Consider the following 16922-nt stretch of genomic DNA (forward strand, 5'->3'; position numbering starts at 1 on the left):
CAGCCACGGTGGTGGTGTACTAGCCTGGGTGCTGGGCTGAGTTTCTGGTGGCCTATCACATGGCTCTTGGTGGTGCATTAAACCGGGCCACTCTGCAAATTCATTCACTGAGGGCTGGTCTACGCTAAAAGCCTTACAGCCGCACAACTGCATCTCCCCTTGTAAGTATTCTCACACTTGCTTCTTATCAAACTGTCTGTACTTGGCTACCTTGATTATCACTTCAAAAGTTTTTTTTCTCTTACTTAATTGGCCTCTCAGAGTTGGTAAGACAACTCCCACCTGTTCATGCTCTCTGTATGTGTGTATATATATCTCCTCGATATGTTTCACTCAATATGCATCCGAAGAAGTGGGTTGTAGCCCACGAAAGCTTATGCTCTAATAAATTTGTTAGTCTCTAAGGTGCCACAAGTACTCCTGTTCTTTTTGCGGATACAGACTAACACGGCTGCTACTCTGAAACCTGTGCCAATGGAACATGTGTGGTGTAACGCTCTATGCCGATGGGGGAGAGCTCTCCTGTCCGCATAATAAAGTCACCTCTGCGAGCGGCGGTAGCTATGGCAACAGGATAACGCTGTCCACACCGGCGCTGGGCACCCCTGGGTGACATATGTTACACTGACATAAGTGGTAGTGTGTACAAACCGTGTGTGTGTGTGTCTCTCATATCTAGCATGGTGCCTCTGTCTGTCAGTGACAGGAGAACAATGCTGCATGTAAACAACTTCTAAGTGGAGTTACTCATTGGTAATGCTGGCCAGTCTGAAGAAGAAAGCATGCAGTATTTGGCAACAGGAACTTCTAATGAGAGTCATTAAGGATTTCTATCTGCAGACCCCAAAGTGATCTGTAGTGCACCTGGCAGACATCTCGGGCTCTCCGTGTCTTTCCTGTCCATTAAACATAAAATGTCACTTTGGGTCATTTCCCCCAAATTATGGGTTTTACTGATATCACATCACAGCTTCACCAGATGGCTTGTCAGCCTCTGGCAGATGGGCAGCACGAGAGGTGGATTTTTTGGATGGCACCTCGGTTGAAATGCTGCGTAAGTGCAGCAGAAATGGAGCAGGCAGATGTGGGGCTGAACCAGTGCAGAAAGGGAGGAGGTAGACAAAGTACATCTCAGGTGGAATTGTGGGATAGCATTGGAGGACTAACAGCAATCAGGCTAGATTAGCCTGTGTTCTCACTGCAAAATAGACAGGGTGCCAACCTGAAGCAAACCAAGTTCAAGCCAATACCCTCAGCTGTGCCTGCTAACCTGGGTTAAAAGCATCAGCAAGCCTGGGTTATGTGTGTTTTTTGTTTTTGTTTTTGTTTTTTCCCTGTGTGGACAGAAGGGGATGGGATGGGACAATTCCCAGGCTATAGCCGGAACTAACTCTGCAATGAGGACATACCCTGAATTTAAACAGGCATGGCTCATGTTATTGTAATGCTCTCTAAACAGTCATTCTCTGGTATATCAGATTTGAATTACTGGCCTATTTAAAGGTGTCCCTTCCCTTCCCTTCCATAAACCATTCTTCTGTTCAGCCAATCTTTGCCAGGAAAATGCATCATGTTAGAAAACTAACTAACATGGTTAACTGACATGGTATCGGTGTAATTTTGCCCTGAGTGGAGATGAGGACAGTTGGGGTTAAAATGGTATTCACTTCATCACGTGAAGTGTAAGGGTGAACAACCAGATGAGAGTGGTTAAACGAGGACACTTGTGTGAAACAGGAATGCAATTTATCTCCACTGTTGATTGACATTGCCACAGACTGGATAATATAGAAGTGTAAAGCAACTTATGTTAACAGATGTTTGGCTGCGTATGTGTGTTCTCCCTATTTGCTGTCCTACCTCTACACAGACAGTTGGCACAGCAGACCTCAAGCGAACTGCCCAATGACCACAAGCTTAGTTAAGGTACGAAGGCATCCAGCCAGATTGATTGTCGACAAAGCACGGTACTAGTATCCCGCAGACTTTACCGGACCACTAATACATGTATGCCCGTAGCAATGGACCAGCTCAGTGAATGGTGGGACTTTCCATTCCTCCCTCGGCCAGACAGACAATCCCTTAGAGGCTAAATTTTTATACATCAATACAAACAAGTTACATACTGCCCCTCTGATGTAGTTAGTTGACACCCTCTGACATAGCCGGTTACCACTCATCACCTTGTACATCGCTATTCATTACACTGTCATCTAGGGTGACCAGATGTCCCGATTTGATAGGGACAGTCCCGATTTTTGGGTCTTTTTCTTACATAGGCACCTATTACCCCCCACCTCCTGTCCTGATTTTTCATATTTGCTGTCTGGTCACCCTACTGTCATCCCGACCTTATCTTTAGGATGGGTCAGCGTGTTCCTGTTCTCTTTGGGGAATGTGTTGGTATAAAGGTGTTCTGGTACCACCCTTCTGAAATGTGTTTGCGTGAGTGCTCTGTGCCTAGCACCTCTTAGGACTGTGTTTCTGCAGTATCAGCCCTGTTCTTGCCTGGTTCTGTGAGCAGGGGCTGCCTAGCTCACAGCCTGTTTTTGCTTTCTATCAGCAAAGTTTTGACCATTACTTTAGCCCAGGTCTCAGCCTCATACAAGGCCTCTGATACAAGGGCTTATGTCTCAGACTCTCCTCCTGCTACAACATGAATGCTGGCATTGCATGGATAAATGGCAAATGCCTAGAAGACCTGGACTTTGCTGCTGATATTGTGCTACTGAGCAACACCCCTGGAAAGTTATAATCAAAGACAGACAACCTGGCCAAAAAAACCCAGGCAAAGCGGGGCTCAAAATTAGTTATGTTAAAACAAACATCCTTGAACCCAGACATCAAGGAGTAACATCATGTTAAAAGGCAAAAATTGTTCACTTACTTGGGCAGCACCCTCTTGGCCAATGGAGACCTCAAGAAGAAAGTGACCTTAAGGTTAGGAAAGGCATGCACAGCACTTACTAAACTCAAAACGTACGGAAGTCAAAGATGTACGTCCCCAGACCAAAACAGACTCTTCAATTCAAACATGATCTGAGGGCGAACATAGAGCTGCAAGAGTTGGAGATCTACCAACATGTTTGAAAATGAGGCACCTTTGAAAGTAAATGCCCGTGAAAGATTCTGGGCATTGGTTGGAAAGAGGTCACCCCCAACGAAGAGATCTGAGAAATTGCCAACCAGCTGTTTGTTTCCCATCAGAATCGGAAGGAAGCTCTGGATATATTTGGGGCATATACTCTGAATGCCACCACACAAACTCACATGATGCTGTCGAGTGGAAACCAACTGGAGTGAGGCAACGAGGGTGCCCAAGAGATACCTGGAGAAGAACCCTTCGCAGGATGGATAGAACAGTCAATCTCAACACCACGGAGCAGATGGGATAACAGAGGGGAATGGAAGAGTCTAGTTTCCGTCCTGTGCACCAACATTGTCACGGGAAGGATATAATATAATGGCTGGTCATGATTGTTCTGAAAAGAAATTCACCTACAATCTACCAGAGGCACTGAAGCCTGTGGGGATCTCGCTGAGTGGAAGGGCTTAATTATGGAAATGTATCTATTGATAAATATTCAGAAAGGTTTTTGTATTGGCAAGTAGGCATCCGGGCAGCAGCTGCTGCATACAACGCAGCCCAGCCAGTATGGAGCAGGCGAGGCTAGGCCAGAGTAAATGCCTGCTTGTATGCCTATGTTAGAATGAGGTTATACACAATGGGCTGCAAATGTTAGAGGCTGTAAACAGCCAGGAAGACAAAGGGTCTCTCTGCCCTTAGAAAATGTCATTGTCAGCTGTGAAAGAGGCTTCTGTGAGATTAACAAGCAGTCAGAAGGGAGGCAGACATGATGATCCTGATGCAGCCCCAGATCTACAGGGGTTTAAATTAAGCCAACTCGAATGCTAACAGATTCAAGGTGAGTGTGGGGAAGGAATACATACAGTATGTCAGCAGCTCAGATGCAAGCGCGAGATTAGAAACGGGAAGGCATTTCAAAACACTCCTAGGATTTCTTTTTAGCGTCTTATTTTTCTGTTTGGCTTTTGTTTAATTGCTCCTTTTTCTTTCACTTTCTCTCTTTGGTCTCAGTCCAGCCTCTGTGCCCAGCGTTAAGAACTTTTTTGTAAAAAATAGAGCCTGGTTTCTATACATGTTTCTTCGCCACTGCTGTAACTGCTGCTGTGTTTCTGTTGCTACGGAGGAATTTTCCACCCTATATAGTATTGGCTCAAATGTGTGTGGTGCAAGGAATCGTTGTGTATGATCTTTACAGCAATTGCTGTATCCTTAAGCTAAACAGAGTTCATAAGAGAAATAAGATGATACAGGAAAATAGAATATACAGTCAAATCAATAGAAACATTCTTCTATAAAATGCAGAACAATACAGCAAGGTAAAATATACAGTCCAGCCATCAAGCGTGTATCCTATTAGCTCTCATTGTTACCAAGTCGGACACATACCAGTAATCCCCCAAAAGACCTTTCAAATTATGTTTATTACTGTGTCAAGATAGGCAAGAGAACATAATTAGGCATCATGTTGTGGGCTGTAAGCAGCTTTAGGCACACGGAATACAGCAAAGGAGATTTACTAAATCTGAAGAATTTCAAATAGCACAAATGTAAACAGAATTACCAAACCTCTTGCATATCAGTCACTCGGAAATACCCCCTATGAAAACAAATTCATGCTGCCTTCACAGCAAGAACTAGGGCCCAATTGTCAAAGATTTAGGCATCGCTGCACTCAGCATCACAATGCCTGATTTTAGAAGTCTAAATCTCATTGACGCCTAAGTGCCCAAATCCCTTTTGAAAATGAGACTTAGGCTCTTAAATCAGTTAGGCCTTGCAACACCAAGCACCGCAATGCCTAGATACCTTTACAAATCTGGGGCTAAGTGCCCAGTCTTGTCAATCTGTATTCGTGCGTGTGCATATTGACTGGGAGAGTTTAAGGCCAGAAGGAGCAATGGATCATCTGTCTGACCTTCTGTAGATCACAGGCCAGACCACTGCACCCAGTTGCATCTGCCATGAACCAAATAACTTTTGTCTGGCTAAAGCACGTCTTCCCGAAAGGCATCCTGTCTTCATTTGAAGACATCCAGACTAAATCCACCACTTCCCTTGAATCTGTTTCAATGGTTAATGAACCTCACTGTTAAAAATGATCTCTAATTTGAATTTATCTGGCTTCAACCTCTAGCTCTTGAGTCTTCCGCTGCCATTCTCAGCTAGATTAAAGAGCCCTTAGTACCCAGGATTTGCTCCCCGCCAAGGTACTTACATACTGTAATCAAGCCACCATAGGTGTGGGAACTAGGGGTGCTGCAGCACCCCTGGGCTCCCGGCTGCCTCCCCGCGCATCTGGGACTCTGCTGCCGGCCTCGTGCGCTCGGGGTCCCAGCTGCCGGCCTCAGCTCAGAGGGGTGGGGAGTGGACAGGGACTAGGGGGCTAGCTTTCAGCACACCCACTATTAAAAATGTTCCAGCGCCACTGCAAGCCACCTCTCAACCTTCTTTTTGCTAAACTAACTGGATTGAGCTGTTTAAGTCTCTCATTGCAAGACATTCTCTCCAGCCCTTGAATCATTTCTGTGGCTCTTTTCTTCACCCTCTCTCCAATTGTTCAACATTTTTCTTAAAAAGTGGACACCAGACCTGGACGCCATATTCTAGCCCCAGTCTCACTAATGCTGTCTACAGAGGTAAAATCAGCTCCCTACACCTGCTCACGTCTCCCCTGCTTATACATCCAAGGATTGTATTAACTCTTTTTGTCACAGCATCGCCCTGGGAGCTCATAAGACATAAGAACGGCCAGACTGGGTCAGACCAAAGCTCCATCTAGCCCAGTCTCCTGTCTTCTGACAGTGACCAGGTGCTTCCGACGGAATGAACAGAACAGGGCAATTTTGGGGTGATCCATCCTGTGTCGCCCATTCCCAGCTTTGAGCAGTCAGAGGTTTAGGGAAACCCAGAGCATGGGGTCGCATCCCTGGCCATCTTGGCTAATAGCCGTTGATGGACCTATCCTCCATGAACTCATCTAATTCTTTTTTGAACCCAGATATACTTTTAGCTTTCACAATATCCCTCAGCAATCAGTTCTACAGGTTCACTGTGCACTGTGTGAAGAAGTACTTCCTTTTGTTTGTTCTAAACCTATTGCCTTTGAATTTCATTGTGTGACCCCTGGTTCTTGTGTTTATGCAAAGGGGTAAATAACACGTCCTGACTCACTTTCTCCACCCCTTTCAGGATAGCCTGAATTCTCTGTTCCTATATGTAGGACCTTGCATTTGACTGTATTAAAACAATTTTTTTTTTTTTTGAATGGGCCCAGCTTATCAAGTGATCAAGATCCTGGTCTTCATCCTTAATTACCACTCTGCCAATCTTTGTGTCCTCAGCAAATTTTATCAGCAGGTGATTTCCTGTTTATTTCAAGATTCTTGGTGAATATTTTGAATGTCAGGCCTAGTGCTCTAGTGGATCCCCACTAGAATGGCCTCTATTTGACAATCCCCCATCAACAACTACTTTCTTTAGGTCTGTCAGTTAGCCAGTTCTGAATTTATGTAATGTGTGCTCTATTGAGATTGTATAATCATTTTTTTAAAATCAGGATTTTGTGCGGTACTCATTCAAAGTCCTACAAAAGTCTACATTGATTCCCTCTGAACTTATCTTTATCAACCAAACATGTAATCACATCAAAAAATGAAATCAGGTTTGTTTGACAAGACCTGTCTTCCATAAAACTGTGACTGGCATTCATTATTTCGCTATTCTTGATCAGTTGAATCCCCTAGCAGCTTTTCCATTATTTTTCCTGTGATTGCTGTCAGGCTAACTGGCCAGTAGTTAGTGGGGGTCATCTCATTTGCCCTTTTTGAATATTGGACAACATTAGCCTCTTCCAGTCTTCTGGAATTTCCCCATTATATTGAGATGTATTACAAATTAATAGCAGCAGGCCAGAAATCTCCTCAGACAGCAATTTTAGGACTCTTGGGCAGAAGTTATCTGGGCCTGCTGATTTAAAAATAGTTATTCTTAGAAGATGCTGTTTAATATCCTCCTTAGTTATTAATGGACTGGAAAATAGTTCTTTGTACCCATGGGATACATGTACATCATTCCTCTTTCCAAATACAAAACAAATATTTATTCAACACTTCTGGGGTTTTTTGCATCATTATTAACAATTTTACCATCTCCGTCTAGCATCTATATATGATATAGCAGGCCCAGGCCCTAAATCAGTACTGACATCACTTAGCAATGGGAACCGGATTAAGTCACATTTCTGGGAACAGTGTAGTGAAGATGTTCCTGCCAATTCCCCTATTGTACCAATGTCTGTATCTTCTCTTTGCAGGTAGAGAGGTCTGAAGTTTCTTGGGCTGTCAGTTTAATAACATAAATGATGACAAATTTTTGTTTTACTTTTGGCAGTTAGTTCACATTTACTTTGTCTGGTCTCTTTCTGAAATGCATTCAGATCTTTAGCCATATTTTCCTGTTCACTCATGTCTGCAGTCATCCAGTTAATGAGTGTTTCATTTTGTCGTGTGTAAAAATTGTTAGCATGTATTCTTTGCTGCACATTCTCTCCGATAACCCAGGTAGTGGGTGAGGGTTTGGGAACACACCCTTTCTGCGGTAGTTGGGAAGTAACTACATGGGATCTAGTCACTTTGTAAGGTAAGAAGTTTTCAACATGGTTCAGAACTCAATATTATGCGCCTCGCTATGAGCCAGGTCTCAACAGGTTTCTGATTTTTGCATTCACAAATGACTGCTCCACCTATTCACTGCATGTGCAGTAGAAGGCCCCAGATATCTACCTACCTAGTTGGTGGGTGAAGACAGGTAGCTAGAGGGATATGTTTTGCTTGAGCACTAGAGGACATCGCTGAAAACCAGACTCTATACAATCTGTAGGGAAAATAATTTAGATGATTGACGTTAGCTGTGAAGTGTTTGTGATGAATGGCAGTGCTTGGTAGTGAATATTTATCTGGACCCCAAAATGCGGTTTCTGTATCAGATTTTTGACATGGTGGCAGGAATACCAGGGCAGAAGACAGTTGCAACACACGTGGATTCAGTCATGAGACCAGTGACTGCAAGCCATTACGGCTAAATGTGTCTAACTGCTGAACAACGGCACATCCATCACAGGGGCATTCTCTCCGCTGGCCTGCCTGGCCGACTGGGAAAAAGCAGTCTGAGAGCGGGGCAGACATTCTCTGAGAGACCAGCTGAGAGCAGGCTGGGTCCCAAGAGCTAAGAGGACATAAGATGAGCCTGATCGGACCCTGTAACTCCAGATGGAGCCTGTCAACCGTAACTTGCCGTGAAGTGTACGTTTTTAGAGGAGTCCAGACGTGTGTTGGCTGTCTGTTTTAAAATCGTTTTCTCGTATGCTTTGTTCCATTTGCTAAATAACCGTCTGTGTTCTGAGCAGGCTGCTGGTTGCTGTGGGGCAGTAGTCACAAGCTCCCGAAGGGAAGCGACACACAGGGCCTGCCTGGTGATAAGCAGTTGGGATAGGTGGGGAGTTGGGATAGGACAACTGCCAGATCCCGTCCTAAGACAGGTGAGGGCATGAGGCCGAACTCCTGAGGGGGGACAGCGGTCTGAGCAGCCCCGTAACAGCATTCGTAATGTCTTAAACTATTTCTAAATAAATACAGCCCAGCCTGACTGTAAGGCCTCTTGTTGTCTCTGCCTCTCTGACTTTCCCCATAATAAGAAAATACCTTTTTTTGCTCACAGATGCTCTTCATTTCTGTTGTATTTGTTTCTATGCTGGAGCGCCTGGGACAGCTGCTGAGGTTCTAGCTCTAGAAAGGACTATTGGAACATTACCTACTAATGGCTGAGAAGAAGCAGACGTATCATGTGCATTACAAAATAACCATTCAAAAGTGACTGCTTCATTTTAATAACAAATACAGACCTAGAAAATAATTGTCTTAACAATAGAAAAGCTTTTGATATACTTGCAAATACCATACACTTGCAGAGATGTACTTTCCCATCCACAGATCTTACCAGGTAGAGGAGTATGGTCAGATTTGTGAGCTCAGCCTCAAAGATAAGGGTAGATAGGTTACCTCCTAGGCATATAATTTTTAAAATATAAATATGCAATTATACATTGTGATTTTAAAATGAATGAAGATCTAATGTTTCTTTTTAGCATATCATATAGAGTGGGTTCTCTCATCAGTAATCCCAGGATCTTAACCGTTAGTATAACATTTTATCCAGAACATGATTTCTGCTTTCTGCCAGAGTCTGTGCAGAATGGCCAATATTTAGATCTGAAATTCAATTCTATTCCCATAGAAGCTGGGAGATGAGGATTTAAGAGAACCAGAGAAGGCATTCTGTTCGATTTTAATGTGCAGCTAAATCAATCTTCATCTGAAAGAAGCATGTCTTAGTTTATGCTCTCAGCCATGGTATCAATAAATGGTAGGTCAAGAAACTGAATCAGCATTAAGAGCCCTGCAAAATCAACCCACTTCATTAGTGAAATCATACCTTTGCCATAGTTCTTCCAGCTTTTCTCCGCTTCCGAATCTTTCTAAACACAGCATCCCTGGAACCTGGGAGTCTGGCCAACTCTCCTACTCTTCAGGAGGTAGGGTCTGCATTTGTATCCAATACCTAAATTAAGGGTCCTGTGGACCCTTGTGATGGAACAAGAATACAGTGGAGGTGGATAACAGGGAGTATAGAAGTGACTGGGCCAGCTTAATTGAATTGTTCTTCCCTTGCCTATCTCAGTTGGGGCTCCAGATAGTTTAGGATTTATGGCCTCTGCAATTCTCCCATCATCTGCTGGCTTGGGGGTCACACCCTTGCACCTTCTGCTAGAAATGCTGGAAGGGGCAAATCCCATCACCGCCCAGCCCATTGGAACCCTTAATAGGAAAATCCAAGTATGAGCTGCTGCCCCTACCTGGCAAACCCAGAGCTGCGATCACTAGGAGCTGGGCCTGGTCCTCATGGTGCTGTAAGGACTGGGCCAGGCTAGACTAGACCAAGGATGTAGCCGGGCAGCAGCGATGAGACTCAGTAGAGGTGACAGAAGTAGCAGCAGAGGCCTCACTCAGCCGTCCCCAGACCCCCGAGGTTAACCCACTTGAATGCCCCCCCCCTCCAGATTCTGGGATGTTGCTGACCTCAGATTACAGACCGGGTTTGGGGTACAGCAGAGGGAAAGGGGGAGTGGTACGATCAAGGGACATTCACTCATTGGACTTTCACTGTGGGGTGGCTGTTTTACATGTTTGCAAACCTCTCAGTCATAGTTTTCCCAAACGAATGCTGGGTTCCCTTTCCCCTTAGTCGCTTTTTTTTTTTTGTCACACACAGACTCAGAGCTTGCAAGTGTGGAAGATTTTTCCTCTTGGTGGCACCCAGGGGAGGGACTTGGTGTTCCCAGGTTTCTGAGTGGGGCCCAGGCTGGTTCTCTTTGGTAATGTTAAGTGATTGTACCTGGTCATTGTTGCAGCCAACGCCACCTGGCAAAAGGGTTACATTTGCCAGAAGCTGGGACTGGATGACCATAGATGGCTCACTTAGTAAATTGCCCTGTTCTGTTCATTCCCTCTGAAATACCTGGCACTGCTACTGTCAGAGACTGGACACTGGGCTAGAGGGACCACTGGTCTGAGTGACCATTCTTATGTTCTTATGGAAACCTGGAGATTTATATGTTGCAAAGACCCCTTGGAAGTTAGTGCACCAGGGCAGCATTAACTTCAGATCTAGCTCTGCCACCTCTTTGGGTGGGATGGGTAATGGTTAGGGGACAGTGGTAGCACAGCTATAGGAAGAGGAGGAATTTGGCTGTCCTGTTCCGTCCTCATGCATCTTGAGACTCCATGCAGCTCCAAGCCCCCTGGGAGAGCGTGTGCACTGGGGTTTTCTGTCCTAGGAAATCCATTGAGTTGTTAGTCCTCTTTCCCCCACCCCTAATCCTCCCCTATGGAAGGAAACAATTTGCCTGTATATTTATAGATAAAAACAAAATCCATCAAGCTGACCTGGTGTTTCCATGCAATAACTCTGCTATGTAATACTAAAACCCATAGTACTTCCACTCCACCATGAAAAAAGCTGCTTCTTCATGCTGGCAAATGCACATCCTTCCCTTTTCCTGTTCTCCTTCTGTAAAACGTAGAGTATTTTAAAACTGGATTGACAGCTTGCCTGGAAGACTGATTACTTCTTCCATGTAGCATAGACTTGAATGTAAATCTTACTGAAGATGTTAGGGTTAAAATGGACCATAAGAACGGCCATACCGGGTCAGACCAGTGGTCCATCTAGCCCAGTATCCTGTCCTCCAACAGTGGCCAATGCCAGGTGCCCCAGAGGGAGTGGACAGAACAGGTAATCCTCAAGTGATCTACCCCTTTCGCCCACTCCCAGCTTCTGGCAAACAGATGCTAGAGACAGTTCAGAGCATAGTTTTGCATCCCTGCCCATTCTGCCTAATAGCCATTGATGGATCTATCCTCCATGAAATTATCCATTTCTGTACTGATATGTTGTATTAGTTAAACATGTGCAGATGTACAAGTAATAATTAACTAGGAATACATTTGACTGATGCAAGGTAAATTATATATACAAACCCCATTCACAGAAGCTGGGTGAATAATTAATAAAGAATAATTCATGTGACCACTTTCTCATTGTTTTCTGTTCAGATGGGTTTTGAACAGACCCCACTTTCTCCAGTGTACTCATTATTTCGAATTATTTGTTGAATAATTCTTGGTCAGTATCAGCTGACTTGAAAGCAGTTCACAGCGAGAATTGATATTTTAGGTTGTTTTGACTGGAGTGTTTCTGTTCTCCAATTAGATGAGCATAACTCTTGGACTCCAGGTACTTGAGTGCTCACCATTATAGTCTGCAATGTTTGTGTGAAGTTATTTGTCTTGGTGCACGTGCGGCGTGGTAATCTCTTTTGCTAGAAACCAGAACCCTTAACTTAGAATCCTAGAATATCAGGGTTGGAAGGGACCTCAGGAGGTCATCTAGTCCAACCCTCTGCTCAAAGCAGGACCAAACCCCCAACTATTTTTTTTTTGCCCCAGATCCCTAAATGGCCCTCTCAAGGATTGAACTCACAACCCCGGGTTTAGCAGGCCAATGCTCAAACCACTGAGCTATCCCTTCCCCCTTCCGCACACAGACCACATACCTGCCTTTTGCCAACCCTTCTACTCACTGTGGCACAAACTACCTCGGAGGGATTTGGTTAGAAGGTACACATGGGGGAGGAGCAGCACATAGTGTGAAGATTGTGTCTGTCCTCAGCCAGAGGCATCTGACAGAAGAACATGACATGGAATCCAGTGGGACTGTATGTGGATGCAAGTGTTCCTCCCCCCGGGTAAGCATCCAAAGGCCGAAGCGTGGGTTTAGTGCTGCTCCCGACTTCCTGAAGAGGAAAACTGCATTAGGAGGGTCAGCACAAGGTTAATGCTACAAGTTGGGTAAAAGCTGAAGGATGAGTAAATAGCTGTGGTAAATAATAATAGCCCCTCCCAGGTACCCTAAAGGAAGCCATGTGAAATGCTACGGACACAAATGGAACACAGACACAGACTCTTATATACATAAAAACCAGTTTTCAAACTGAGGATTAAAGGTAGAAACCCCGAAGCTGGTTCCCTTCTCATTAGTTAGCGACGTTCCTGGGTGTATTTCAGATGTGAAGGTTAAAGCTGTCTGGAGTGGGGCATTTGCTGCTAGGTGAGGGATTTTCATTCATAAGCAGACACTGCACAGCTGCGTTCAGGGTCACTAGATGCTGGGGTGTGCGGAGGGATGGCTCAGTGTAAGGCTCTGGAGAAGAAGCTGTATCGGAAATACACAGCTAGCGTGGTTTGTCTAGGCTCTTGTTTTTAAGAGTTTGCATTAAATTAGCAAGATAGCGCCCTCAGAGCAATCAGACTTGCGTTTGCACAGAGGGTAAAGATGATCACAACTCCCGCAGAGGTTGGTGCACAGCCCATGTTACGCTGTTTGGTGTGTTGCAGTGGGAGGGGTATTTGCATGGTAGCTGGTTGAAACGCAGCCTATTGTGGTGCTCCGGCTATGAGAGGCTCTCTCATGAACAATACCCCCTCACTTCTGCTTGATGAGTCCACTATAGCCCGCTGTCTGAGGGGAAGAGACCTAATTGCCTTCTACTGTGAGCACAATTGGCGCCACTGAAACCAGTTATGTTGTTATGACTTGATTCAATAAATCATTAATTAAGAAAAAAACTGCACGGAGAGTGGAAGGAACTACAGTAACTCCTCATTTAACATCGTCCTGGTTAATGTTGTTTCGTTGCTGATCAATTAGAGAACATGCTTGTTTAAAGTTGCGCAATGCTCCCTTATAATGTTGTTTGGCAGCCGCCTGCTTTGTCTATTGCTTGCAGGAAGAGCAGCCCGTTGGAGTGAGCTGGTGGGGGCTTGGAACCAGGGTGGACCGGCAGCCCCCCATCAGCTCCCCGCTCCCCTCAGTTCCCCGTGCCGCAGGCAACCAGCAGGCTACCAATTACCGGCAGTTCAGCTGTCCCTCCCCCACGGCCGTGTGCTGCTCCTGCCCTCTGCCTTGGAGCTGCTCCCGGGAGCCGGGGGGGAGGGGAAGAGGGGTGCTAATGTCAGGGTGTCCCCCTCCTCCGGCTCCTGTACCCCATCTCCACAGAGCGGGGGGAATGGGTGTCTGGCAGCAGCTGCTGTCTCAACTTGCTGATCTACTTAAAAAGGCACTGTACATAGAGTGCGGTCAGCGTACTTAAAGGGGCAACGCACGTCTCTCTCACACGGTGTATGTCTCTCTCTCACACACACACACACACACGGTGTGTGTCTCTGTCTCTCTCTGCCATGCTGTCTCCTCCCTCCATTCGTGCTGCCTTGTAGAGTGTGAGGCTACATTAACAACAATGTGTTAACCCTTGAATGCTCAGCCGAGTGCTGGTTCATCATTTAGCAGCAAGGCTCCCTGGGAGATATCCCACCCTCTTTCACCCGAGGTACTGTACGTGCATTCTCCTGGCGAGTGTGCGAGGCGGCCTCATCCAGCCAGAGTCTGCGGAGAGTGAAGTAGGAGCTGGTAGTGTAGGCGACTCTACGCCGCCCATGAGAGCAGCCCAGTGAGATTGAGCCATGTCCAGACGTGGCTCCTCACATGGGTGGAGTCACTGCCCGTGACACACGGGGCGAGAAGCTCGGGCTGGACCATTCGGTGCAGCTCTGGGTCAGCACGGCAAAGGCTGGTCAGAAGCAACTTTCCAGCAAAGCTGAGGTCTCATGAGTGCCCCTGGTGACCCTTCCTCCTTAGAAGGTGAATTGGAAAAATAGAGATGCCTGCAAACTTCCCAGAATGCACATGGGGGGGGATGTGATGGTCCGTGGGGTACCCAGGATTGTGAGTCACCTTGTTACCCGCTCGCCTCCACTGTGATGGAGTCTTGCCTATGCCTCGCTGGGCATTAGCTCCCTAACACCACTGGCCTTTCAGCCACTCAAGCCCTCTCCTCTGGGCTAGGCCAGGCCTGTCTTCCACTTTCAGATTATCAACAGGTGCACCCCAGTCCCTGAGCCCCTTTGACTCAATCCCCTGCAACAGCCAGCCTCTGACCCTGGCTACTCACAGAAATCCCAGATCTCTGCCCCCAAAGGAGCAGGGCACCCCAGTTTATTAGTTTCACCTTAAACCACTGCTCATGCACAGCTAGACTGACCAGACAGCAAGTGTGAAAAATCGGAACAGGGAGTGGGGGGTAATAGAAACCTATATAAGAAAAAGCCCCAAATATCAGGACTGTCCCTATAAAATCGGGACATCTGGTCACCCTAGGCACAGCACAGAGCGCTTGTAATAGAACAAAAGATGGTTTATTTAGGAAAGACCAGAGCAAGAGAGGGGTGGAAATAGATGGGTACCCGGTCATACAGCCCCCAATGACTGAGCTTTGAGAAGTCACAAGCTTTCTGCAGATACCTTTACACATTACTCTGTGGGGGTAAATATCCTGCAAGCCATGTGTTTGGCATAGTGAGATTGTCAGGGCTGAGGTGAGAGTTGGCAATGAAGAATCCACCCCCACCCTTGGCCAATTGTTCTAATGGTAAATTACTCTCCCTAATTTCTAGTCTGAATTTGTCTAGCTTCATCTTCCAGCCATTGGATCATCTTATACCTTTCTCTGCTAGACTGAAGAGCCTATTATCAAATACTTGGTCCCAGTGCAACTGCTGTGGGTACAACTACACTGCAATACAATATCCACCGCATGGCAGTGGCTGGCCCTGCCTCAGCCCGCTTCCTGCCACCCACAGCTGCCTCCTTCCCCATGGGGACCTACCCCTTACAGACTGACTTGCATCCCCCGTAGCTCAGGGGCATCGTACCAGAAACCTCTGCACTCCCCTCTGACGCCAGTCGCGGCCACCCTTTGAAAGGCAGGAGGTGGGAGTCGGGTGCTGCCGGAAGGACAGGAGCGGCAGTGCCGTGTAAAGAAGCTCCTGTACACCTCTGTAACAGCGGCTGCCTGGCCACGGTGCTGGCCAGGCTGCAGGGGCTGGGGGCTATGGAGGCCACAAAGAGCCGGGCCTTGCACAGGCTGGGATGCCGGAGGTTGGGGAAGCCTCATCTCGCCCTGGGCACAAAGCACCCAGGCTGTACCAGCTGCACGGCCTGCTGTGCCCTCTGACCTCCCCAAACGCACGGGAGAGAGTCCGCCCAGGGCACTGCCCCACGGCGGACAGTGCAGACACTCCTGTGGGGCATCTCCGCAGGCCGGTCCTCCCTGTGCAGCAGCAGCATGGGCGTTTGGCTCATTGCAGTGACACCTCAGCTGCCAGCTCTGTATGCCTGGGTAAGGAGGACTTTAGGTTGAAACCTTATTGCAGGAGAGGGAATAAGGAAAGAGGATGCAGTGCAGGCTGTTAAGTACTGAATACAAGGAACGCTTGCAAGGAACCTCCAACTTCTTTCCTGTAAGCCAGGACCAGGATCAACACTGCCCCAGTCCTTGTGGGAGAACAGGGACAGCCCCCTCTTGGTGCTGGAAGGGGGCTCAAATGTCCCACAGGGGCATGAGGGGAGGTGGGGCCACGCTGCTCGTCCCTCAGGTAGCCACACCAATGTGAGCAGTCGAATTGTGTCTTGAGATGACTGCACTGACCCATGGTGCACTAGTGGCCCCATGCGACGCTCTGACCTGCTGCATCTTGGGTAATTCAAAGGAGAGGGTGGCTACGTGAACAGCTTCCTTCTGTTCTGCATAACTCGGGTTTCCTGACTAGCGCTGGATTGTCCCTATCTAACAGCGTGCACGAGTGAGCGGCGAGAATGAGTGATATGCAAATTGGATATGCTGTTAAAATGAATCCATGTCCATGGCCACTTGGCTCTGAAATTACCAAGCAAATATCTGTTTTCCTACTGAGCGGTGAGCTCATTTCTCCATTTGCTCTGCTCACTTGAGGCCGCTTAGCAACACTTGCCTCATTTCCTGCTCTAGTTACGAGGAGCTTCTACGTTCTATGGAATTAGCACCCTGTTCCCCAAAGACCCCCAGTCTCCTGTCCAATTCCCAGCATTATTAATCTACATCTAGGAACATTTAGCTGCACTCCTCAAGATCAGAGGATAGCATGCTAAAAACAGATAAAATGAGTTTTCTGCAACGCTTGAGACTGCTTTGTATTCATGTGTCTGTCTGTCATTCACCATCTAGATTTCTACACTTACTCGACAGACTTACTTTAAAAGCACATAATTCTTTATTATGTCTCTTAATAACAATGAGATCTTGACTGATTTGATTTCTATAGGTAACCAAATACGCATAGCAGAT

This window comes from Terrapene carolina, unplaced genomic scaffold, assembly GCF_002925995.2.
Source record: "Terrapene carolina triunguis isolate 2854851 unplaced genomic scaffold, T_m_triunguis-2.0 Scaffold189, whole genome shotgun sequence".
In the NCBI taxonomy this organism is placed as follows: domain Eukaryota; kingdom Metazoa; phylum Chordata; order Testudines; family Emydidae; genus Terrapene; species Terrapene triunguis.